The 24,530-nt window shown below is 42.9% G+C and overlaps 1 long non-coding RNA gene across 1 annotated transcript in view; it reads left to right on the plus strand.

Moving 5' to 3' along the window:
* The window catches only part of LOC143163209 (uncharacterized), a 32,630-nt gene extending 14,574 nt beyond the window's left edge, over nt 1-18,056 (plus strand). Inside the window, exons 2-4 of the long non-coding RNA XR_012995863.1 lie at nt 15,407-15,581; nt 16,032-16,109; nt 16,385-18,056. This is a non-coding gene — a long non-coding RNA (uncharacterized LOC143163209). The remainder of the gene's footprint in view (nt 1-15,406; nt 15,582-16,031; nt 16,110-16,384) is intronic.
* Nucleotides 18,057-24,530: the final 6,474 nt, after the last annotated feature.

Raw genomic sequence — 24,530 nt, forward strand, 5'->3', positions numbered from 1 at the left:
CAGACTGTCGTTGCAGGGTTTTCTTATGTGCTGCACCTATTTATGCAAAAGGAGTGACATTTTTTAAAAAATAATGTCACGACTGGCAACTGGTTTTATAACACTGTAATGGGAAGACAGCATGAGCTGGTGAAATTCTGTAAAAGCGTAAGATGGTGGTGGAAACTCAGACTATTGCACTGATCTTGGGGGATTGAAAAGGTGATTTATGTTTGTGGAATCATTCCCAGTGGGTAGATAGGAGCTGTGCTCCTGTTAACTCTACATACATAATTAAAACTATGCAACTTTTTTTAGAGAAGACTTTCATTGAGTCCTGCTAGGTTGACAGCAACTTCTTATTTGCCCTTTTTAAGTTTAAGAGCATCCTCTCATCAAACACTGTTACAGGAGCTGTGCAGAGTGTGACAGGAGGTCCCCCTGCAGCCTGTTAGGAAACAGGGTGGTCTGGGTATGATGAGAGTTTTTGTTCAAAGTTGTAATGGTTTCTTCTCATTTGTCCTCACTTCCTTTTCCTACCACTCAGCCTGTTTCTGAAAATTTGGCAGATAAGGGGTACTAAAACTCTAAAATCTCAGTCCTGAATAATAACAGTCACTTCAGAGTCTGTAATGTTATACGTGAAGTTAGGACTTCTCATCTGTATTACTTATTTTTATATATATATAAATTATATCTATAAATATATATTATTTAATTCTAATTTCATCAGCCACTTTATCACCTTGTCATTTAGGATTTCAGGTATTGGGGTTTTTTTAGAAGAAAATATTTTTTAAATTTATTCTGTCAGCTTGCATTTGTGTTGCTTTGTTTTTAGAAAGTTACAGATTATTGCTTATATAGAAATATGATGAAATTCATAATTTCTCAACATTTTCCACACATATAGACTACATTCTTTGTGAGATGCTGCCAGTTAGACTATTTTTGAATCAAGCTCTGTTGTCTTCATGATATCAAGGCTAAGTACTTCACTGACTTGTAGAGATAATGTACAGGTGAAGTTATCCCTTGCATGCTGTCAGTGACCTTTCATGCAGAAATCCCCTGGGATTCTTGTCCTCTGCTTGGATTAAGGTTCTTCTGAAGCTGCATTCCTGCATGCCCTGATATTGTATGTTCAGATTTATTTTAGACAGAAAATTAATTTAATTAAATTTGCTGTTAGTTTTAATTTTGAAGTGCTGCTTTTTTCATCACCTTAAAACACCTTTGCACATACTGGTGTTTATATGCAACTTCGTGGTACCAATACTTTCCACATCTGGCTAACAGATTGGAATTGGTACAACCCCAATGTCCAACAAGTCTCAGGCAAATGCAGGAAATTGCTTTGCAAAAATATTCTGAAAATAATTTGAACCAAAATAATCTTGTTTTTTTTCTCACAAGAACAGCAAAGTTTTCTATAAAATTGTGATAAACACTAGGTAGGAAAGTATATTCACATTATCTCGAAGTGGATGTAGTGATTTAAATGCAAATTTATTTATAATATGAATCTGTGCATGTGCTTGTAAATGAATTAGCAAAGATTCAGGCCTTTCTTGTCACCTTTGCGATGCTGTCATTTTTTCCTAGTGGCAGCCTCTATTGCATACCCAGGCTGGTACAGTTTGCCTTGTGTCTAATTAACATCTCATGGTGCACTTTGGAGGCAACCGATGTTTAGCAGATACATTTTTGTTGGGAAAACTTGTACATTGGTAGCACACACAAGTTTGATAGAGGTAGCTGAGAAATAATTTCCATAAATGATAAGAAAATTTTTATTCCCTATACCCTCAAAAGTAACAATAGTTTTAGGGGAATTTTAAAGGATAAATGGTCTAAACCTTATCAACAATGTAACTTTAGTTACCCAAAATGTTTGGATATTTGAGGAAGAAAATTGAAAATTGTTTCATTTCAATTCATATATAAAATAAAGAGGTTCCAACATTTTTTGGAGTAGGTGAGAAGGATAGAGACTGGCTATGTTATATATCATATTATATATAAAATCAGCTTGATCTCATAGATCTTTCCAATATCCTGTGTTCACAATTTGGGGGGAAATAAAAAGTATTATAGATCGGGCTCATCTGATTCTTCTTTATGCTTATGAGCACCCAAGAGATTGGCATAGCAATAGTAAAGTAAATATCTGATGCCCTCTAGTACCATCACGGTATTAGCAAAGGAAATGCTGTTATCTGCCTTTGCAAAGGGGTAACTGAGGCACTGCTCAATTGAGCCCCAGAGAGGACTGTTTTGTCAGCTTTCCTCTTTGTGGCTTGTCAGCGCAAAGAAATCTTCTTGTTGGTTTTGTGGCTCCTGTGGGGCTCCCGGTAAAGCTCCCACATGTTGCTGTCTAAAATCCTGTATCCTTGTGTGGCGTTTAGACCTTCAGTATTCAGGACATCGTTTTTCCCTACTCGGAGGAATAAATGATTAGTTCATCAGCTGTAGATTGGTGTGCGACTTTGCAGGTAGCTCCAACCATGTAAATGCAAATTCAGCTCTAGCAGTTTTGCGATGGGCAGCAGGATAAAAATGTCCCCCCATTTGGGATGGGAACATCCCTATCTCCAGACAAGGTTTCTTTTAGGTAGCTCATCTGTTGTGCTAAGCCAACCTGCAATGGGGATTCAAGCATTGTTTATAGCTTTGTTATGCGAGTCTGTAGGGTAAGACATAAGCACAGTTTAATGAGGCTCTAAGAAAAAGAGTTTTGAGTAACTTACACATTCTCTGAGTTTCAACAGACCACTGTGCTGTAGCTGAACTATGACTTCTAAGTAGTTCTTAGTGCCTTGAATCTTATTTTCATGCTTTTAATGGTTATGTTATTTAAAGCCATTATTTGTTGGGTGGAATGGGTCTATAATCTGAAAATGTCTTAAAGAAGCAGGTATCTGAATATAATTGCTTGTGAAGTTTTCTTTGTGGAAATAAAACCACAAAACTTGCCATATAAAATGTCAGAAGTGTCAGTGCTACATAAAACCCCTGCAGGACTGTTTGGGTGGTTTGGGTTTGTTTTTTTTTTTTTAAGAATAATGGAAAAGTGTAATTTATGCCTAGATAATTAGTGGAGTTTTACCACTGAAATGTACACCACTTGGAGGAATAGTCACCGGAGCCTTTCACACCTGCATGGGGTATGAAATTCCAAACAATTAAAACAATATTTCCTCCCAAAAAGACGTCTATTGTGCCTTAGCAAAAAGCATATTGCAGGAGTGAAAACAAATGTGGTAAAGCAGAATGTGTGATAAATGGGAAATGTACTGTCAAAGACTTTCAGACACATCTTTTCATTCTGTAAATTAAAAACGGAATAACTTCGTGAGCAAGTGTCACTTGGAAGGCTGAATTTATTGTACTATTCCTTGTGAAAGGCTTTTGCAAGAATGGTAACAGGGATTTGTGTGGGTTTGTTTGTTTTTTTAAAAACAGAACAAAACAAAAAAGGTACAGTGCCATTTGGTCTGTTTGGTTGAGAACTGAAAACAAGTAGTATGGGTTTAAAAGTAATCTTAAAAATGAACATTTTGTTTGTATTCCTACTTACTTATTAAGTTTTTATGTTAAACATTAGTTCACTTTGTCCTGTCTCTGCTGCATAGGTGTTCACTCTCTATCTCTTCAAAGGGGAGGAAAAAAGACTGCAGTGTATCAGTCACTTCATTTTTACACTTGCATGTTATATGGATGTCATTAGTTGTTACATTTAAAAAATTTTATATGTACCTTGAGAAAGTGAATACCTAAAAAGAAGGATCTTTTAGTTGACAGCTCCAAATGACATTCCTGAGTGTTTGTGGGAATATATTAAAATTATTTCTTTAGAAAAGAAAAGGAGATGAGTTGTTTGACAGAAAGAAAAAAAAAATTGACTTGCGTTAGTTTGTGTTTTCATGGTCATCTTTGTAGAGAAAGGGCGAAAAAGCATTTAAGAAAATGAAAGCTGAAATCCTCTGCATCCATGCTGCAAAGCAGGAAGAGCCACCTGCACTCCCCAGGCGCTTGGTGCTGTCCCTCTCCTGGTTCCCTATTTTTGGAAGCCTCTGTAGAAGGTCAGCGAGAAACATAACCCCTGGCTCCTAAGGCAAAAGCAGCCTGGATTATCATTCACGAGAAACTAAAGACGGATTGCTAGTAGAGAGCAAATAGTTACTCCTGTTAGTATTTCCTAGATGAACGCAAGCAGCTTAAATTTCAGTTGTTCAAAATTAGTTGCTGAATTAAAAAAAAAATTTAGCTCTATTCCCCCCCCCCCCCCCCCCCCCCTTGGTCAGTCATTCATTGCTTATATCTAATGTTTGAAATCTAATCACTGTTGCTGAGAAAATATTTCAGGAAACTATCTAGACAAAGCCTTTTAATATAGATTTTAAGAGAACAGCTATTTGTCAATTTGATAAGAATAAATCATATATACATTAATAATCATATACTTTGTTCTGTTTTAATGTGCAATTGCTGCACTTATATTAGGAAGCAATAGGCACCTATATCGATACTTTATGTGTTTTATGAGAAATAGCCATTGAAAGAAAAACATATAGCAGATCACAAAAGAGTTGTTTGAAAATTCCTCGTTTCCCTGATGGTTGTCTCATATTGAGGCTTCTTGGCTCTGGTCTCTCTGGTCAGATTGGAATGCACTGGACAGGACATTGCTTCCTGTACACAGCTGTGAGCTGTGCTGGTTTTTGTCTCTAACAAAAAAAAAAAGGGTGAGGGATTGGGATACAGGGGAGTGTCAGAGTAAGATACACAGAGGATTTGACTCAGGGTTTTGGTCCTAGTACGCCTGTGCCCATCCTACTCTTTAGCTCCAGTTCCCCAAGTGTGTCTTCATGAGTGTGACGGTGCTGGGTTTGCCTGTCATGGCCAGGGCTCTGGTCCCCCGCGCATCCCTGCTTGGGAGCTGTGGCTTCGTCCCTCTCGTGCCGATTGGTGGCTGCGACTCTCTTAAGAAATCTCAGTATATGCCTTCTCCAAGAAAAGCTGGATTTGTGTTGTCTTTTAAAAATCTTTTTAATATTAACTAAAATAATAAAATCTTCAGTATATTTAGAAGTTGTATTTTAAAATTCTAGTCCTTCAGAAGAGTAGAAAGTGCCAATTTCATCATTTAATGAATACCAAAAGCTGATTTATGGCTTCTTTTGACACTCAGTCATGCGGCAGAGGCAAAGGAGCAGCTGGTAATGCGACCAGTAAAAGTTAAAATAAAGGGGAGGAAATGCTATGTAACAGAAGCAGAGAGATATTATTAGCTCCTGCATTCTGCTAGAGAAGATCTAGGGAATGAAAGAAGCTCTCTAGGAGGCCAGGGAAATTTCCCCGAGGCTCCCGTACCCATCTCCCACACACCAGCTTTCAGGACTGGTGTTTTCCAGCGGGAGCCAGTCTGGACCAGGCTGTGCCACGACAGAGATGAAGGGCGATAGATGCAGAGAGGTGCTGGGCAATCCCCCAGCTGAGTCCAACACTTTCAGTGTGTTTTTGCTAAAAGGGATTTCTTTGGTGTAATTAAGTGTGCTGGATAAGAGATAAAAATGGCATGAGTTGAGGCAGCTTGGGGAATTAAAACTGAACTTTTTTCTGTGTGTTGTGTTATCAAATTGGGCAGGACGAGGGTGACCCTTCATTTGAAGGCAGGTGGCAAAGTACAGGCCTGCTGGACAGACATTGACTATTGCACCTGGATTGCAATGCTCAGAGGATGCCGTGTCAGTAACACATGGAAAATTTGGATTCCTGTTCCTGTCCTGTACAGCCCTCTGTCATGGGAAACGTGGGGCAGTCTGTCTCCTAACCTTACTGAGCCTGCTTGTAGGGCCTTGAGTCTTGCTCATACATTGCTCAGTGAGAAACTGCTCCAGACATTGATTGCTCTGACAGCGCAACCTCCTCTTCTTCCTCCTCCTATTTCACCACCCGCTTCCTAAGATGAGCCCTCAACCCCCTGAGCGCAGTAGGCTGGCAAAGAATGTGAGGTGTTGTAATGTGTACAAATTCAAATTTCTGCAAGGAGTGAAAAGGCAGGAAAAATTAACATTAGTAATATTTAACTTAAAAAACAAAAAACAAAAACCAACAAACCAGACAATCCAACAAAACCCACAACACTCACCCCAACTTTCTTAGAAGAGAAAGAAGCTCTTCACATAGGAAACCACAGAAGGAGCATTTAGAAGGGCAAAGGAAGAAGAATTCAAACCCTGGAAAAGGTACATGTGATACCAAATGAGGCCATGTCTGGCTCACAATGGTTTCTGCACATATTCCAGATGAAATTCCTCTTTCTTAAATACTGAGAGAGTTTAACCATACCCAATACACTGAAGGAGATACCGTTGACACTTGCGTAACGGCATGAATACTTCCCTGCATCTGCCGAGGACTCCTTTTGTGATACAGCATAAGATAGCATTCATTGTTTTCATAAGTGCATCGCGTTGATGCTGATAGTTACTGCAGGATTAGCTCAGGCACACAACTGCTTCTCAATCATTTGCAGCTTTTACTGAGCTATCAAATTGTAAGAATAAACCCTTGCAATTAGTCTCGTGCATTTAACATTGCGTTTTACACTATGGAGATGTCACCCTCACTTGCATTTTTTTTCTTAAGTTTAGCCAGTTCCTCATGTGCAGCAGCCCCCAAATTCCTTTCTGCTGGCAATGCTTTTCAACTTAATTCACTGAAAGATTTTGTATTTTTGTCTCAAGATAGTGAAGGAAAATACTTAAAGATCTGTCCCATAGCTATTCTTGATGATTTCTGTCAGTAATTTTTCTCCAACCTGATATTTCTCAAAAATACTAATTTCCATTTTGTCTTGGCTCAACTTCTCATGCAATTTACAATTTCTCTGCTAATCTTTACTCTTCTTTTGAGTAATGTTTCTCCATGTCAAATGGTTTATTAATGTCCAAACATAAGAGGTCTCTTACATCAGCTTTCTTTGACAGAAGTTTTCTATAAGAAAAAAGTTATTTAACTGGGTACACACAATACTTGGTAAGCCGGTCTATGTTATACACCTGCTTTCCCCTTTGTCTCATCAAGCTTCTCTCTCCTTTCCTTTGAGATTTCCTCAAAAGCATTAAATACTTAAATGTAATTCTTTGGAGTAATTTCTCTGAACTCTATTTTTAAATATCGGCACTATATTCTTGTACTAGATTCTTTTTTATCATCTGGAAGCATCTGTGACCTGGAAAACTTATAATAAATACGTAATGTAGCTGCTTCTGCCTTTCTTTCACTTCTGTGTCCACCAACCTGGATATATTAGAGTTTTGCTTCTAATATGAGATCATCTCATATCCTTATTGCCATTATTTATATCACCCTGATCCATCTTGAAAACTGAGGCCAAGTTTTCATTTAAAGCTGTATCTAGATCATCTTTGATCTATGTCCTATCTGTATTTTATAACACCGGGTTTTTTTTTGCTCCCTTGCTGTTCTCCTCTTATTTGTACACAACAATCTTGTTGCTGTTTGTTCTGAAATACAACTCTTCAAATTTGCAAAACAGCATTTATTCAAATTGTATTCAAAAATAGAATAATCTCTTTTATAGACAGTGTGATATTTTTCATATACCTTAAACTTTTTTCTAAATCCGTTTTGCACTTTTTAAAATCAAGTGTATTTGTGTCATCTTAGAAGTGAGGTATGTTTTATTTATTAAAAAAAAGGGCTAAAAAGGAAAAGCAGCAGCTCCCAAGCTGCAGATTGAAAATTAGTTTGTCCTTAGCAAGTGAGATGGTTTTGGCAGCAATCGCACTAAACAGGGATTTTCCAATCTTGGCTGCTAACATGAGATTCCTTGTTTGGGATCACATTGCTGGTAGATTACAGAATTGGCCACAGAATAGACACACTACTCAAATGACAGATTTGTCCAACCTGTGCTGTGTTACAGGAAACAGGGCCATGTTTTGTAAACCAGAGCTAATATTTTCCATCTGTAACCAAGTACAAGACTGATGAAGGACATAAAGAATATTCTGCAAAGGAGAATGACTGGAAGAAGAAATCCCTAGTCTTTAAAAAAAATTTGCATTTCATTTTTGTTTGTTTCATTATAATTTGTAGTGTCCTGAAAATGAATGTTATTCTTTTCTAGAAAAGAGTACCTTAAACAGCCCAAAGCAGCTATGAGCAGACAGATTCTCCAGAGACACTTTTGTAGCTCTTCTGCACTTTAAGACAAAATATTTCCATTTAGTAGTTGACTTTGTAACGTTCCCATGAAAATGCATTGTGTGTGTTGTTGGGCAAAATGTCAAAGATGGGTCAGTTATGATGTGCTTCCTGCCCCCCTCCTTCCTACAGGACTGAACAGGCTCTGCCAAATTTGATTTCTTTCCTAGTATACCCAAACTTACATATGTTATGAGAAAACCAAGACTCCTACTTCTGCTTTACCCCAGCAATCTCCATTGAACGTGACAAATCTAGAAATGAAGTGCTAGATATTGGCCATAAAGAGCTTCCTATTTCTCACACGAAGAATGAGCAATGGTAAATATGTCACGTGTGTCTACTTCCACAAATGCCTTAGTACTTGGGGATAGTCAACTTTTGGTAATTGTTAACAGATATTTAGCTTATCGTAGCACTAAAATGTCCCACTGAAGTACCGCTTCCCATTTGGGGAAGGGGGAGATGGACTCTCCTAAACCACTGAAGAGATACCCATACTGGAGCTGCTCCTCTTTGATAGTCAGTGGACGGAAATAACAATGCATCTCTTCCTGAAATAGGTATCTCCGGTAGGCTGGGTGAATCCTGCCCTCAGCTGGCCACTTCTTTTCCCTGATTGTAAAGGGAGAGCTGCAGATGTTTGCATTGTATATCCCTGATCCTCAAAGTTGCTGAGCGTCTTGCAGCCTCTAAGCGTAACACGTGAATACCTGTCATTTTTCTGATTTGTCCTCGCTAGAGGAGAGCTCACTGGGAGATGCTGTTGCATTTTCAAAATTGGTTTAGAGAGAAGGGGAGGATCTGGCTGGGGTGGTGGCAGGGTAGTCCTCTGTCAAGAGCTCTTGCTGAACTTATCACATGTGGACCAAGTGCGTGTGGACAGGAGTTCATATTTGCAAGACTGGAATCATGTTTTAGAAGATAGGGCCAGAAGTGCCAGTGTGAAATTGAGAGCTGTGTAAGATAAAAAAGAAAAAAAAAAAAAAAGAGATCATAATGGCCCTCAATGGATGACAGCAGGGTGCAAGAGGGGAGGTGCTTGCCAGACTGGGACTTCCAGGGCACTGAGGTGATGTACCCAGCAAATGATGCTGGTTTTGTGCAGAACAGATGGCCACAAAAGTTTCACACTTGTGGAAGGGGATTTCTAAAAGGGCAGAATTTGGCTCAAAGTGTTTCTCCGAGGTTGTGGTGCCTGCAGCAGTCATGGGGCTGTGTTTTAACCACAGTGTGAAAAATGCTGTATGTATAAAATAAATAGTCCTCTGCCTAGTTGTGTTCGATAGCAATGACTGTGCAAAGCCCGGGAGTGGCTAATTTTTTTTTTTTTTCATAAAGATTGTCACTCCTGTAAACCATTGCACACACTTCCACCCTAATTTCCATCTGCACAGAGTAGCACATGTGATGTGAGTAGCACATCTAGGACTGTGATGGAGGTGTACAAATATTTTAAAGTGCTCCTAGAGAGTAGGTTTTATGTACAAAGATTAGCAAATCACTGGTGGGAAACGCAACTCAGCTAGGTGTTTCAAGAGAAACAAAGTAGCAGAGGTGACTTTCTTTTACCAGACAACGGTCCCGGCTGTAAAATTTCAGTTAGTAATTATATATTTCTGATATACAGAGAGACAATTTATTTAACTTCTCAGTGCTTGTAAAACACAGATACTTTCAAGTAAAGTTTAGTATCAAATGAAATGGTTTTCTCATACTGAGTAACAAACTTTTCCAGGAGGATACAGCCTGTAGTGATGTTACAGCCTCAGCCTTCAGTCGACTATATGAGAGAAATAGTGATACCCTCTCAAACGGTAACAGTATTAGGGACAGTTACTTCAAAGAAGCTGTCACCCTACCTTAGGTAGTCAGTGTCTATTAAAATAGCGATGGAAAAAATTGGATACTGCGGTTAGGAGGTGGTTCATCTGGGGGAATGGGTACCTGCTTAAGGTGACTGCTGTTCCAGACTGGGAGTCTGTGCTAGTCTTATTGTAAACTAAGACTTTGAGCAATGGTCTGGGACATACTGTGGTATTTGTAACTACAGTCTGAGTGAGTGAATACTAACAATTCAAATTAGTCTTAAAGAAAGGGTTTGAGGTGTCTAGCTATAAGGGGGGTGTGTGGGTGTGCTTTTTTTCTGCATTTTCATCTGGTACGAGTGAGAAATGTATTTCCAAGGTAAGTCTTGAATTTGCTTTAGGTTGGGGTTTAGGATAAGAGCTCTCCTTGGGCCAAAAAGTAAGTGTACTTGTGTATTTGGTAATATTAATTCTTCTAGAGTGAACACTGGTATTGTTTTAATGTAATACCTTTTTCACTTTATGAAGCGATAATCATTGATGCTTGGTATTGCTTCTGCTAAGGTTAAGTGTAGAGTTCAAGCTTTGCTTAGGTCTGATTTGAGCAACAGAGAAGCCTCATTATTAATAATTCATGTTAATCACAAGGAGATGGGACAGCAGAGCCAAGTACCATTTCCCACATCTTCAGCCAGGAGGAATTGAAAGAGCAGCACTTTGGTGGTTGCTGCGTGGGGATGAAATTAAGTTTGGAATTGGAGAGCTTCTTTGACCTAGATAACAGAGATGCACAATAAAGCTAATCCTCCCAAAACGAGAGCTAGTGTTGGAATTGCTAAATGCCGCCTTACTCTTTCAAAGCAGGTCATGGACAATTGGCTATCTCTATTCACTGGGTCAGGGCTTAGGGTAGTGTTTTTTCTGGCTGGTTCAGATGAAAGCCTTATGCCACTTTTGGCCAGGCAGTTTAAGGGCAGACATTAGCTGTCTCATGCACAGGCTGCTCCTCTTGTCTGGTAGGCTGCTGTTGATTTTAAGATTAGTGACAAAGTTGGGAAATACGGTTGTTTCAGAAAAATAGAGGTAGCTGAGCCTATGTAACTAGTGGATCTCTTAATGTTTGCAGCTACAAGATAAAGGCCAGCTTTAGCAGACACACACGTTTCTGTTCAGCATTTGCCAGAAATACCCATGATGATTGTGACTAGGTCTCCTGATTGTGGCTTTGTTTATGAGTAGAATTGGAGCTAGCTTTACAGCTGTCCACACAGGGGATTCAGACACACATTTATTGTGGGAACATAGTCCTGCATAGGTAGGATGAGAGCTGGCACTTGCAGGAACCTGCTCCTCTTTGGAAGAGGGTTAAGTTTTAGTTTTCCTAAACTGAACTAAACGCTTCTGTAGTATTAAGGCAGTGGTTAGTGCTGAGATGGAGACTCCAGCTCAGGAAAGCCGAGGCTGATGGTTCAGTTCTTGGATCCTTGTACTTTAGTCAAAGTTGGATGAGGAAAAGGAGAGTGCTTTATCATGTCCAGTGTTGGTCAGGGATACACCATCTTGCTAAATAGAGCCAGCCTTGCAGCTTCCACTACCAGGACCCCAACTGGTCCCCGTAACTGTTTTGCTAGTTTTGATTCTAGAATGAGTTACCAAAGGCTAGATCTAGTGACAGCTAAGGGTGGAGGTTAGCAGTGGGACTGCGCACTTGCTTCTGCTCTTTGCCCTGCCTTTCAGGTTTAGGCTGGAGGCTGGGTCTGGGTGTGTGGTTGTCTAGTGACTCATCCTGGGGCAGTGCTTGCAGGTGGGATTAACACCAGACTAAGTAAAGATATGGGACCAGAAGGAATTAAACACCTTATCTGTTCAGTTCTTCCCATTGTTTCCCATTTTGGGAAATTTACTTTCCAGCCTGTGTCCAACTTGCTCGGAAGCTCCTTTTGCGGGTGACACGTGAATCTCGGAGCACAGTTCTGACCCTTTACATTTCTTTTCAATGGTAAATTGTTATTTATAGCAAGGAGTTTGACAGAGTCTGTGGAATTATTGGCTGTATGTTTTATAAAGCAAGCCAAACGAGGAACAAAAATAATTCGGATTCAAATTCCTCTAAGCCCAAGCTCTGCATTAACTCTGCTGCTATTCAAGGGTTCCATAGGAATCTGCATTAAAGCCTTTCAGATTTGTTCAGTTCTTCTGTTATCTCGCAGAATTTGGACCTTTAGCCTAATTAAACCCTGGAAAAATAAGAATTTGGTGTAGCTGGAAATTTGATAGCAGACATGGAAGAAGATGGTGCATAAACTGTTAAATTGCTGCCACGTGAGGACACAGACAGGAGGAATACATGGGGCGAAGGGGGACTGTGGCATTACCGTTTGGGAAAAGCTGTTGCGTTTTGCAGAGTGTTTCTCCAGGATGGGGAATGACCTGGGACACCCTGGAGACATACCTGGGCACCAAGTCAGAGTCATGTGCAAACGTGTGGCGAGGGACTGACTTGCACTTTGCCCTGACCGTTCGCTTTTCCATTTGCGCAGCAAGGTCGGTCACCACGCAGGCAAGTTAAGAGGCTGCCATCTTCCTGTGGCGGGAGAGCAAGCTCCTGGGGCTAGGAAAGTCATTGAGAGGGCAGTTAAGAAAAGCCGTAGCCAGATGGGATTGTAAGCTGCTGGGAAAACACTAGGGAAGAATGGGGAAAATGGTTGTAATATTTGTAAATATTATCTGCATCAAACTACATGTATCTTGGCGTTGTGAAAAGCTTTGGCAGTGCTTTGCAAAGAATTAGGTCTGCAGTGAAATGGGAGCGGATGAAAACTGGAAGCGATGGAGCTAAACACTACTGAGGCTTTACCCTTCCAAATGTTCACGTGGGCCAGCCTGTGTTGTCCCTGTTTTGATCACCTGCTTGCTGCTGAGTATTTTCCCTTTCCTGCTTGGACTTTAATAGAGCAGCAGTCTAACAAAGTACTGGATTTCTTTTCCTCCTCTGTTCTGCTAATTACCCCATTAGGAAGATGCAAGCAGATCTGAAGCATGCCCCTGAGCTTTTGGGAGATCTAGTGAGGGTCCCTGTGTTGCATGTCCAGCACTCCCAGGGGTCCTGTCAGACTAGAAATGGGAGTTCTGGTGTTGCTAAAAGGGGAGAAAAATCGGTATTTAGTGCCTTTCCTCATAAACACCAAACTTGCTCAGCCCTGCACGTTATGGTGGACTATGCTCAGGTCCTTGGTGAGCCTGGGCTTTCCCAGTCCATCCTCTGTCCTCCAACGTATTTGCTGTGCAGTTAGACAGCCTGGGGCTGCGTGTGTTGAACCAGAAGGTCCTGGGGGCCGTTCCCCCCAGTCTCCCTGCAGTGCGTATCGTCCACACTTTCCTCACCATGGGGGACACCCCTGAAGGCCGGTATTTCATATCGCCATGTTGCCACGACCCTCCATGACAAGGAGAAAACTTCAGTCGCTAGCCTCATTGGGTTGCAAACCTTTATGAATACCGCAACTAATAGCCCGGGTAAGTGGAAGATTAATTTCTATACCACCTGGTGGCAAGCTGTGGATTAGGCTGCTGTCCCTCGTGTGGGTTTAACGTTGGAGGAACGGGGCACTGGAGTACCCAGACAATTGGCCTCTTGTTTAAACAATGAGCTTCTCGGTCTTGTTAGCCAGCGCTCTTAAATTTTCATTTTATTCTGGTATGAAGGCTTGTGTGATGTGGAGAATTGCTTCAGCACAGAAAGACTGTAAACCTGTTCAATTAAAGGAAATGCTCAGATCCAGCTGTTGGCGTCCCATGAATGCCAGTGCTCCTCATGGAGAAAATAAGACCGACACACTCTGCCCTTGGAACAGATACAACGATTTGTGCCTTAATTCTCCTGAAAAAAGAGCCTTTGTTGGGGAAGGACGGTTGGGCAAAAGGGGAGGAATGCAAAGCTTGGTGCAGAAAATGCCCAGCCAGACAAAGTCTTCTGCAGATAACAGTGAGGTCTCTATAGCATGAGCCTTGTAAAAAGGCACTGTAAGAAGCACGTACAGTACAAGCTCCTGTTACAACTATAGAATTGTCTTGTAAATTTTGAATGCTTTCCTCTCTTATGAAAAAACATATGTTGCAGAGTAACTTACCCTTTCACTTCCAAGAAACAGGCTAACAAGCATAGCTGTGGTGTGCACGCACTTGCTGTGCGTGCAGGAGCATACTCCGCACCGTTTGCGTCTGGTTTTTCAGTTGCCTCGGTTTTGGTGACATGTCGCTGCACTCATTCGTGGGTGACAGGATCGTTTGGGCAGTACTGGATGGTCAGTTGGTTATGCCAGATGTCTTTGTACAGGTCAGGAAAAAATATGTGTGTGTGTATATAAAAGATCTTTTATCTCTTTTGTATATTTTTGGTATATATACACATATAAATATATATATGTTGTCTATAATAGTATATATTATTTTTATATATAAAATATAATATATATATTTATATATACATATATAAAGGGCTGTGGCAGTTTCAGTAGGTGCTGAATACACTTCAACTACAAATGCACAGCAGCTGACCTAATGCTTGTGTCTCAACCAGGAGCTGAGTACCTAAGGCTGGGTCAGGGGAAGGAAGATGTTGGGATGGGGCAAACCACAGGAAGAAATGATGGGCCATTGGCCCAGGCTTCAGCTGAGTGGCACGAGCCATCTTCCATGTCCCCAGAGGCGATGGAGGCTGGCACCTCGAATCCTCGCCCCAGAGCAAGTGCTGGAAACCTCTTGTCTGCCACCAGGAACCATTGTGTCTCTGGAAATGCAGCTTTCCCCTCTCCTGCTGTCTCTTCACCCTCAGCCTCATTTTGTTCCCTGTCTAAAAATTGTGACATGAGGGCTTTGAAATGTCACTGGCCACAGTTTCAGCTGCTGAGGTGGAAATGGGTCTCCGAATGGCCCTCAGTGGCAGGTTACCTGCTGCTGGCCCTTAGCAGGGTTAAATTTGTCATGCAGGTTGAAACAGAAGAAGTTGCATTTTAACATACTAGCTGGGACTGTGAGGCGCACAGGATTGCAGCCCATTGCTGAACTGGATAATGAAGTGCTTGGCTCTTAATTGGCCACTCCAAGTGTCTTTTTTAGTCAAGCATATGTCTATCTTCATCTGTCTATCTACCCATATATGTATATACATGTAAATAAATATATATGTACATAAGTGTGGCTCTGTGTGTATATATATAGCATTTATGTACATGAACATATTTAAAAAAAAAAAAAAAATCAAATGCCTGACTTTCTTGCCAGGCTGAGAAAGGGCCGCAGTGCTTTAAATCAGTGCAGAAAATGCAGCGGCCATTGGGTCAAAGCTTTGCAGCTTTTCTAATGTGTGACTCTTGTTTCAGGCAGCAGCTGAGCCCACAGCCTCTGTGCAAGGAGTTTCGCTGAAGAAATCCCCTCTGCACGTGCCCAGCAGCCAAAATTGGCCTTTTCTAGTGGATGGTGAAACACTGGAAGACCTTTGAAGGACTGCAAAGGAAGGAAGGAAATTGTTACCATGTGGTTTGTCTTGCTGTTTAAGTAAGTGGAGTGCGAATAGCAGCCCTTGTCACCCCCCCCCCCTTCATTTATTTATTATTATTGTGTATTTTAAATACACATTATTGGGATGAGAGGAAATGGCCTCAAGTTGCGCCAGGGGAGGTTTAGATTGGACATGAGGAAAAATTTCTTTACTGAAAGAGTGGTTAAACATTGGAACAGGCTGCCCAGGGAAGTGGTTGAGTCCCCATCCCTGGAGGTATTTAAAAGACGAGTAGATGCGGCACTTAGGGACATGGTTTAGTGGACATGGTGGTGGTGGGTCGACGGTTGGACTCGATGATCTTGGAGGTCTTTTCCAACCTTAATGATTCTATGATTCTATGATTCTATTCCACTAGTAACAAATTGAAAGAGCTGCTTTGTAAATAAAAAAATAAATACTTCTAACATTCAGCATGATATGATGTATACATGGTTTTCTTTCAGATAAGTTAAAATGGTAAAACCAGAGAAGAGCTGTGGTCCAGTTGATGAGGTGGTATAAACCAGAGTTGTGATGCTAAGGTGAGTGGGCTGAAAACAGGCACTTGATGCCTCCCAGTGATGTTCCTCTGTGTTTGGATCGACTATTATCACATAAGAACATAGGATAAATGGTCAAAAGCATCCAAGCAGCTCTGGAGCCAAAGCCCAGTGAGTTTTGCAGATGAGTGTAGATGCTTTCAAGACTTTTTCCCTCAGTGGGCTAGCAGAGTGACAGTACTCTTAAACAAATAGTTACAAGGTCAGATTATTGCAGTGAGGAATGTCTCTAACCGTTAACCTTGCTTTGGATTCAGTTTTTTGCAGATGTGCTGCCATGAGGAGGAAAAGCAGAAGGCTTGGCCCCAGGAGCTACAGTTCTATCCCACCACCCTTATACGTGTTCCTGCACCCTCAGCATCTCTCCTGCTGCCATGAAGGTGCTGCATGGGAGCAGTCTGCCTTGCCTGTGCCTTCACCTTTGGGACTGTGGCTGACGGGGTGGGTCTTGCTGTAGCAGAAGCCTGCTGAAGTGCACAGAGGGAGTGTTTACCCACCACCTCCCTTGACAGGGCTTCAGCTCACGCAGAGCAGGGTTGTGTGGTGAGGGGGAGTGGGGGACACAAAACCCTTCCAGCCTTGAAAAATGCCAGTGGGGCTGCAGGCAGGCTCCTGTTGCACAGCAGCCAGACTGGCTGGCACCCCAACGGGGCGCTTCATCCCCAGACAGCTGCAGCCAGCCATGACAACACCCATGCTGGGCAGGAGGGAGGGGGATGCGATCGGTCAGGGCAGGCTGGAGGGCAGCTGTGGGGGAGAACCTCAGTGGCACCCAGGGGGGCTTCTTCATGTGACACACAAACCACTTGCACTGCAGCTGTGAGACACCAACCACTTGTGCATGCCTCATGTGCACACCACACTTGAGACACAGAACACACCCCCCCGCACATCTAAAACACACAACACCCGCTGGAGGCAAAACCCACTCATGCACACATGAAAAACAGAGTAGTGTATGCTGCACACTTGGGATACAAACCACGCTGGTGCCACGCAGTGGAGACAGGACCTGTGTGCTACTCATGCAACACACAGGTGAGTCACAAAAGTGGGGTAGTGCACTGTGTGTGCCCCACACCACCTGTGTGCTGCACACCCCCCACACCTGCTGCACACTTGCACCACAACACACTGGTGTGTACCACACAACGCTCATGTGCTACTTGCACCACAGCACACCTGCAAGTACACAACACTTGCATTGCACACTTGCAGCACAAGACACTCAGGTATCGCACATGTGAAAGACACCTGTGATGCTGCTGCACGTGTGTGATGCACCACATGTGGGACACCACACGTATGCTGCACATATGTAACACCATGTTTGCCACACACCTGTGACATACCACATGTGACACCACACAGGACATGCCACACACATTACACCCCACATGTATGACGCTACACGTCAGACCTCACATGCATGACACATGACACCACACGTGATGCTGCACACATCACACCCCACATATGCTGCACACCCAAGACACACCACGCTTGTGATGCCACATATGACACCATGCATGTGCTTGCAGACATGACACACCACAAATGCATGTTGCATATCACACATGACACTGCACATGCGTGAAGCTCCACGCAGGACACTCCACGTGCATGTGCCCACATACATACATGCACGCTACTGATGACGCAAACCACAATACCAGTCCCCTGAACACATGGACACATATGACACAACACATGCCCATTGCACACTCACCCAACACACCTGCACACAGCACTCCTGTGCCCTGCACCGCCCCCAACTCACACATGCATTTTCTGCCACATGTGGGCCCCCCCTTGTCGTTGTCATCACACACACACACACCCCCGTCGTGTCCCCTTCCATGGGTACTTACTGTGCAAGGAAGATGCTGTTCCATAACTCAAGCTCAATAAAGTCTTGCACCATAACCACAGTAGGTTTTTTTTTAATATGTTTATTATTATATTATTGGACCCTTTTCTCACATCAGACACTTCACTTTAACAACATGCCCGCACATTGTACAGACACTCTTCGTCTGTCCCCTGACAGAAGCCCACCCCTCCACTTACCCGTCAAACCCCGTTGTCCGTTAGGGGATGCTTTTACAGTTCAGGTTTCCCAGCTACTTGCTTTCTTACACTGGGGGGACTGACAAGAAGCAAAAGCAAAGCACATCACCCCCTGGTAGCAGAGCTGAGGAGAAGGCAGCATCCATCCAGCTCTGCTCAGATGTAGTCCTTGCCTCTGCCCCTCACCTTTAACTACGCAACCAAGTAATAGCCATAACATTTGTCTTTGACCATCTCAGTCTTTTACCTTTCCCAAGGCATTTAGCCCTGCGACCCTCAGCAATAGCAGCTTACTTTCAGGCATCGTTTGAGGCAATGCTGTAGCTGGCATACCAGTACGTAAGCCATGCGCTGTGCTAAAAATACAGTTGGATAGCACAGCAATAGAAGGCTGTAGAAGTTGGAGACTGACACTGATCCCCCCCAACTATTTAATAACAGTCGTTAACTTCAATAACCATAAACTATCAGCTTTGCTTCACTTGTTTGAAAAAATAATCAAAACCAGCAAAAAACAAACAAACAAACAAAAACCCATAAGCTTTTACACCTTAGCATTATCATACAGCAACCATCTCTGCAGCTTTGGGCTTCAGTTTGGCTGACTTAAGTCGCAACTCTCTTGTCAGAGCTTCATTTTATCTGCCAGGTATGAGTACTCTTTCACAAGTAAAGCATTTCATCTAAGCAAGCTGATTATCAACACACCCTCTCTCCCCTTTCAGGAGAACCAGAGACACAGTACAACACCCTCAGCTAACATTACCTCCACAGAAGCAAGTCAGTGGTAGCCCCAAGCAACTTGGTCTATGCTTGTGCTGTGGCACAGCAGATGCTCAGCCATGAGAGCATCAGCTTGCTTCTCTGTGTAACCCAACTCCCCCGTGCACAGCTTGTTTCAGCTGTGCGCGTGCCTTAGCAAGAATGCTGCAGTACAGTGCTCCTGGCTGCTAAGCATAGCTTTGATTCAGTCTGGTCACAGAGCGTCTTCCTGCTCCCTGTGGGCACATGTGTGCATAGCAGGCGGATGCTCTGTACGCCCAGCTTCCTCACATCTTAACCTCTCCTGGTGGTGTTAACAAACCAAGCCTGGAGCAAGAGCCATATTTTTGTTGAGCCTGGATAGAGTAAAACACCTGGATTGCTGTGGTGGAAGCCTGTACTTTAAAAAAACAACCAACCACCCACCAACCCAAAAAAACCCCCAAAGCTATTAAGCACTATAAGCTGCTGCATGGTCTGCATTGGGGTGCAGGCCTAAGCACTGCTGTGCTGGGGCTGAGGAGACAAGGACCCACCCTATCTTTGCAATCGAGCGCTGTACATAGCCAGGCACCCCATGTGCTCCCTCCCAGTCAGGGCTGAAGGACTCCATCACTGGAGACCTCTGAGTTTAAGAGCAGAAGATCTGGATGTTTCCCTCTCTCTGTGCTCAGCCGGTTTCTGCCTCCAGCATCCCTGTTTGTTTGAGACCCACATTACGAAAGATTCATGAAAACATTAGCTTTTGCTTATCTAGCATGAATTTCAAGAAGGAATTGCTTATCTAGCATGAATTTCACTACAAGAAGGACGTTGAGGTGCTGGAGCGTGTCCAGAGAAGGGCAACGAGGCTGGTGAGGGGTCTGGAGCACAAGTCTTATGAGGAGCAGCTGAGGGAACTGGGGTGGTTTAGCCTGGAGAAAAGGAGGCTCAGGGGAGACCTCATCGCTCTCTACAACCACCTGAAAGGAGGTTGTAGCGAGGTGGGTGTCGGTCTCTTCTTCCAAGCAACAAGTGACAGGACGAGAGGAAATGGCCTCAAGTTGCGCCAGGGGAAGTTTAGATTGGATGTGAGGAAAAATTTCTTTACTGAAAGAGTGGTTAAACATTGGAACAGGCTGCCCAGGGAAGTGGTTGAGTCCCCATCCCTGGAAGTATTTAAAAGACGTGTAGATGAGGCGCTTAGGGACATGGTTTAGTGGGCATGGTGGTGTTGGTTGACGGTTGGACTCGATGATCTTAGAGGTCTCTTCCAACCTTAATAATTCTATGAATTTCAGTTACAATACTTTTCTTAAAGTTTGAAGAGAAGGTACCCATGTGCCAACCATATAGCACTTTACAATGCTTATACAACAGAAGGAGCACTACTGTAAGATACCAGTCAAGCCCATCACACTCATTCTGGTCCATAAAGCTCATGTTAAGACAAGCCGTTTCCAAATGAGCTACCACATTAGTTATGTTATTATTAGGCTCATTCATCAGGTTACTCGCTCACTGTCCTGTACAGGTGAATGCCCTCTTGGTTTTGAATTTAAGTAAGTTAGTTATTTATTCATTGAGTCAGAATAGGTGAGTGCCCCCCTCCTCCCATCTGGAGTCCTTCAGCACCTGAGAGCCACTCTGGTCCCCAACAGCCATCCACCAGCAGCCCATGTCCATGAGAGCTCAGTGCGGGGGAGGGGGGGGAAGACAAGGACTTTGCCTGCAGAGTTTATGAATCCTGGACACATTGAACAACTCAGAAATGCCACATAAGGAGTACAGATCTTCAGTGCATGAGACTACCTCCAACTATACCCCTCCAAAGCACTGTTACCAATTTAATGAGATTTAGCAGTAGAGTGGTACAAGGTAGTTTCTCCCAGGCCGTGTTGAAGGGAAAAGATACCTTGGATCCTTTGCTATTCCTGAAAAAAGGTTTTAAATTACACATCCAGTTCCTATTTTAGAAGGGCTTTTGTTACCACTGAGAAAGAATGCTATTGCTGGTGGGGTGAGTGGGACCTGCACACCTTGCTGGTGAAGGGTCATAAAATGAAAAGGACAGGTAACACAACAGGCACTGGTGACTTTTCCCATCCTAAGACTCAGGCAAACCCACTGCAACCTGCCAGCCATCCCAGGAAGCCTCACAGGCGTGGAGGGGTACACTCAGCAAGCCACCAGAGAAACCTAAACCAGTTACAATCACATCAAACGGTAAAGTCTGCCTTACATAAAGATGTACAGGTAAGACATTAGTACAACCATTGCATCTGTCAAAGCCATGAGCTCTTGGCACTCTTATTCATCATCTCGTCTTCCAACGCAGAGGTGTGGACAGGTTATATCATAGGCACTGAGACCAAGACTTTTTCTTCCAAGTTCATTATGAACAAGTTTCTATGAAGTACAAAGTTTGACTCTATCGTGTCTAACCTTGAGTTTAGTGCACCTTAAAAGCAAGTTTCTATGTTACGCTAATATATTCTGACAAGTATATGCTAAGGTGTACAATACTTAACATTTAAACACTTACGCACAAGACCAGAGTTGCAGAAACTGAACAAAAGTGTCTTCAGAGGTCATCTAGTTCTTCCCAACATTACTCTGTAGTGCAGATACATCTACATCAGGCCCTATGGATTTATGTGCATCCATACCTGACCCATGCTCGCCAGCTATATAATGCACTCTATAGAGCCTCTTGTGAAGTCTGTACATGAAGTAGTGCTGGGCAATCTTACTTCTAGGAAGAGCTGTTGTATTGTCTAAACTTACTCCTTTTCTTTGGCAGCTGTATTTCATCTTCCCTTCTCCTCTGACTGAGGCCAAACAGATAACTTCCTTTATTACCCGCCTTGGGTGTCATGTTTTCTAGACCCAGTTATTGTGGATTTAAGTCCAGTGATCCAGAGGAAGGAGCAGCCTCCTCCATCTCAGCTTAATGGGCAGAAGAGTCAAGGAGCAAATCCCCCTGGAATCAGTAATTTTTGTCCTGTAACCTAGGAGGCATCATTCATGTTGCAAATTGGATGATATTTCTGGAGCGAGATGTGAAATATTAATTACTGGAGGCTGGGCCCATGGAAAGCATTCCTATTTATCACTGACTCCCACTGAGGGCAACAGGGGCTTTACGCAAGTGTCTTGGACACAGCCACATTTAGACTGATCAAGTCCAAACTTACTATTGTCTAGAGCATTAGACTTACCTGTGAGCATCCTTCAGGAGGAGGATGGGCATCATCCAATGAAGCCTAAGGTTTTTGGTACTTAGTAGGTTTATATTTAGTTGTGCTTTTTGTAGAAACTAGAAGGTTTTCCTGCTGCTTAACATGTTTCTGTGATATTTTAATCAGTTGCTTATCTGTCACAATACAGTCTGCCTGTATTGCTCTAATCATCTAGACTAGCACCTGTTTATTCTCATTTCTATCTATCTGGCATGCAATCATTTGTCGCCAACCTCAAAAATGGAGAGGGCAAAAAGAAAATGACTCATTGGCCCCATTACCATGTCAGTCATCCCCAAACAATGAGGCTTCTATGCCAGTTACACCACACACATACACCCTGCCGTCAGAGTTTAACACGCACCTTTGTTTTCCAGGGTTTTGCAGAAGTTTTGTCAGTCACTTTACAGAAGTACCATTTACTTGGACCCACTGTCTGAGACCACTTTTAGTCCAGCACTCTGCACAGGATGGTTACAGCTAATAAAGGTACTTTTTCTAACCTAGGAATAGCTTTAGACTAGCTGCCTTCACTAAAAGAAAGGCCAGAAAGACTTATTTTGCCCTATTCCTCCCCAGCATCTAGATACGTAATAAGTTCTGGAGACTTTGAATATTTGAAACAAGAGATAGTCATTTGTCTTTATGGGCTGCATCAAATGGTGGATTTGAAACAGTTGGAAGTGTACAGACCAAGGGTAGGAATGAGGAAACTTGGTTTGCTTCCTTGGTAACAAAATCTACAGCACAGCAGGAGAACAGAGCATGATAATTAGGGAATTACAGCTGTTAGTCACAGAAAATATGCTGCAGTTGCAGGTCAGGGACCTGAGGTTGTGGCACAGGAAGGAAAACTGTAATTTAGAGTCTGCGAGGAACTCACTGCATGCATTAGACTTCCTGCTACTTATAGCATCTCTACACCTGTTTTCCAGGGCGAAAATCAAACTGACAAGAACATACATCAGCAACAAACACCAAGAAAATAGAGTTTCTCTACAAGAGTTGGGAGAACTACTTTCATAAGAACCATTTTTAATAATAAGAAATAGATATTCCATCAGCTCCTGTTCACTGCCCCTCATTCTCTGTTAGCAACCCTCTTTCTAAGCAGGACAATCAGAAGCATGAACTTTAAGATGAGGGAGAGAACAAAACTTGATCCACGGAGTTATACTGGGAGATAGCAGCTCCCTTAAGAAGCACCAGTTTGTACACGGGATGTATAACACGAGTCCCACTGAAACAGGGCTTGGCTTGGAGACCTCTCTGTATTAACCCAGAGCCTTGCATTAGTTTCCTGCAAGTGGTAGCTGTTCCTGAAGGGAACTGAAGAATACAAAGGGAAATACAAGCCTCAGACAGAAGACAATTGTCATGGTTTAACCTCAGTCGGCAACTGAGCACCACACAGCCGCTCACTCACTCTCCCCCCCACACCCTGGTGGGATGGGGGAGAGAATCGGAAGCGTAGAAGTGAGAAAACTCGTGGGTTGAGATAAGAACAGTTTAATCACTGAAATAAAGTAAAATAGTAATAATAATAACAATAATAATAAAAGAATATACAAAGCAAGCGATGCACAATGCAATTGCTCACCACCCGCCGACCGATGCCCAGCCAGCCCCCAAGCAGTGGCCCCCCAGCCAGCTTTCCCCCAGTTTATATATTGAGCATGACATCACATGGTATGGAATATCCCTTGGCCAGTTTGGGTCAGCTGTCCTGGCTGTGCCCCCTCCCAGCTTCTCGCTGGCAGGGCATGAGAAGCTGAAAAGTCCTTGACTAGTGTAAGCACTACTTAGCAACAACTAAAACATCAGTGTGTTATCAACATTATTCTCATGCTAAATCCAAAACACAGCACTGTACCAGCTATTAGGAAGAAAATTAACTCTATCCCAGCTGAAACCAGGACAATACCACTTTATTTTCCTAGCCTTCACCTTACAAAAAAACCCAACCAACCAAAACAAAAAACCAGTGGCAAACACCAATCAAAGGCACAAGAACAAACCCAGCAGGTACCTGCAATAACATTATTAAAGCAACTCTGATCATAGTTTGCCCAAAAGCCATTTAAAGGAGACGACCTGTTGGTATAGTTTCACCAAGACACTCACCAAGCACCTTCTGCGAAATGCTGTGCCACCTCCTCTTCTTCCAATGGGAGCTGGTCCCATCCCAGAGGACCAGGGTGTGCTATAGCTACTGCACACCAGACACCTTCACCTGACTTCAGCTGTCTCCAAAGCTGGGCAAGAGGCTGTCATGACCGCACACTTTCAGAGGTGGATTTTTATCTGGACAAAGACTTTATGGCATTTTCCTCATCATACTCCAAGTGAA

This window comes from Aptenodytes patagonicus, chromosome 7 (genome assembly GCF_965638725.1).
Source record: "Aptenodytes patagonicus chromosome 7, bAptPat1.pri.cur, whole genome shotgun sequence".
Classification (NCBI taxonomy): Eukaryota; Metazoa; Chordata; class Aves; order Sphenisciformes; family Spheniscidae; genus Aptenodytes; species Aptenodytes patagonicus.